The sequence below is a fragment of the Solanum tuberosum genome, unplaced genomic scaffold (genome assembly GCF_000226075.1).
Source record: "Solanum tuberosum cultivar DM 1-3 516 R44 unplaced genomic scaffold, SolTub_3.0 scf00180, whole genome shotgun sequence".
NCBI lineage: Eukaryota > Viridiplantae > Streptophyta > Magnoliopsida > Solanales > Solanaceae > Solanum > Solanum tuberosum.
In genome coordinates, this window is record NW_006239107.1 from 731,101 (window position 1) to 734,092 (window position 2,992).

Below are 2,992 nucleotides of genomic sequence, written 5' to 3' on the forward strand. Positions count from 1 at the left end.
AATTATTTATGTACTCTATGTTCCTAATTATTTGTCTACTTTTAAATTAGCACACCTATTAAAAAAGCAATTATTGACCTAGTAATTTTACCATTTTACCCCTATTAATTAAAATGTGGATGGATTAAAAATTTAAGATTTTCAAGAAATTCTATCTTATTCAAAGTAATTAATACGATATTTGTTTTGCAATTTAGAGATCCAATACTGTCATAAATAAACATAAATTACTTCATAAGTAATCTTTATATTACTAATATATGCCTATCTCTAACCAAACTAACAATCTAACAAACAACCCCTTAACTTCTCCTTGCGCCAAGGACATGTATTCTAAAAATAAAAATTAGAAATTATTATATCTAGTTTATGTCATGTGTCCATCATTCCAGAACTTGAAAAAATAGAGAGCAGTCGGACAAAACGAGCGTGTATGCTTTGAAATTTGAAGGCAGCCGCTAAAACTATTTGTGCGGTTGATTATGTTGGAGATGGCTAAAAATCAACGAGTAATATATAATATATAGATGTTTGTGCATAGAATAAACGGAAAACAAAATTAAGACAGATTGAAGTAAGGTTTTATAATCATAATTGAAACTACCGTTCATAACAACGACAATTGAAGAGATTCCAACTGGCCACTCAGGTTTTAAAATGATATCCTTAAAGACTTCAAATAGCTGCCATTCAGATTCTCTACGCTTTGGTAGAGATTAGACAAGCACCCAACCATTCCTTTTTCCTTAAGAAGTTTAGTCACAGTGAAAGAATGTGAAACTGGAAATCTACACAATCCTTTCCAACCTCAGAAAATACAACTTTCTTAGCCTTGGTGTCTGATAACTCCATGAATGGAGATTAAACCTTGGAGAATTTACAGAGCATTTGAGAGAAGAAGAAGGAAGAAGATTGTATTAATGTCTTGATACAGTGAATCTGTACATACATGCTTATATATACTACTCTTACAATGAATGAATACAAAATATCTCTAACAAACTCTGTAACTAACTATTGCCATGTCATCAGCTAGTAACTAACTCTTGGAATCTTCTAACTAACATAAGCTTTGTTATTTCTGCATTTGCTAACACTCCCCCTCAAGCTTATGGTTGAAATATATTTTTCATTCCAAGATTGCTTAGTAGAAGATGATGTTGTCCTTGTCCAAGACTCTTTGTGAGTAGATCAGCAAGTTGATGCTTGGTGTTAATATATTCTGTCTTCAGTACTCCTTGACAAATTCTTTCTCTTACAAAGTGACAGTCTATGTCTATGTGTTTTGTACGCTCATGGAAGATAGGATTAGCTGCTATTTGTATTGCTGCTTTGCTATCACATACCATTTTTACTGGTACTGTTATATTGACTCCCAGCTCTTTGTATAAGCCTATCAACCAGGTTATTTCAGCTGCACATGTGGCCATGCTTCTGAATTCTGCCTCAGCTGAGCTTCTTGACACAGTCCCTTGCTTCTTAGACTTCCATGATATTAATCCTCCTCCAAACTTCACTAAATACCCTGTAACTGATTTTCTTGTTTCAAGACATGCCCCCCAGTCAGAGTCGCAGTAAGCTGTTAGCTGTGTAGTTTGTTCTGCTGGCATTAGTAATCCTAGACCAGGTGTTTCTTTGATGTATTTTACTGCTCTTAATGCTGCCTCCATATGTGACTCCTTAGGACAATGCATGAACTGGCTAAGAACTTGTGCAGTAAAAGCAAGATCCGGCCTAGTCATAGTCAGATAGAGAAGCTTTCCTACCAACTTTTGATACATTTCAGGATTAGCAAGTGGTTTATCATGGTCAGGACTTGAACCATTCACATGCTCATCATATTGAATTGATGTGAGTCTTTTGTTCAGCTCCAAAGGTGTATGAACTGGCTTTGCTCCTCCTAGTCCAGTTGTAGACAGCAGCTCCAAAGCATATTTCCTCTGTGTCATTAGGATGCCCTTATCTGATCTAGAAAACTCAATGCCCAAGAAGAACATCTAGAAAACTCAATGCCTAAGAAGAATTTTAATTCCCCTAGGTCCTTCATCTTGAACTTCTTTTGAATTTCCTGTCTTGTATTACATAGGAGTTGGTGGTTGCTTCCAGTGACTAGAATATCATCTACATACACCAATATCACCACAATATCATCCCCACTTTGCTTTGTGAATAGAGAGTAGTCATAATGACTTTGTTTGAACCCCATCTGGACTAGTGCCTCAGTTAACTTCATGTTCCATTGTCGAGGTGCTTGTTTCAAGCCATACAATGACTTGTGGAGTTTGCAGACCTTGTGACTACTCTCCCCCTGTCTAGCAAAACCACAGGGAATGTCCATGTAGACCTCTTCATGCAAATCACCATTCAAGAAAGCATTGTGGACATCCATCTGATATATAAACCATCTTTTGGAAGCAGCCAAAGCAACCACAGACCGGACAGTCACCATCTTTGCCACAGGACTAAAAGTCTCACCATAATCAAGCCCTTCTTGTTGACTAAAACCGCGAGCCACAAGTCTGGCCTTGTACCTTTCAACCTCCCCAGAAGCTAAGTACTTAATCTTATATATCCATTTGCAGCTAATAGGCCGCTTGCCAGGTGGTAGATCCACTATGCTCCAAGTCTGATTGCTTTCCAGAGCATCAATCTCTGCTTGCATAGCCTGTCTCCATTTAGGATCAGTAGCAGCATCCTTAAATGAACTAGGTTCAGAAACAACTGAGTAAGCATTCAATGCCATTCTATATGTCGAAGACAAGTGATTGTAGGACAGGTGATCTGCTAGAGAATAAGAACATGCAGTGGACTTAGGCTTAGAAACAAAGTCCTGCAGCCATAGAGGAGGCTTGGTGGACCTGGAGGACCTTCTAGGAAGCACCTAGGAGCTGGAGGAAACACCTCAGGAGGTGGAGAAAGCACCTCAGTAGCTGGAGGGAGCACACCAGTAGACTCAGGTGAGACTGGTCTAGCACAATCAACAGAGGAAGAA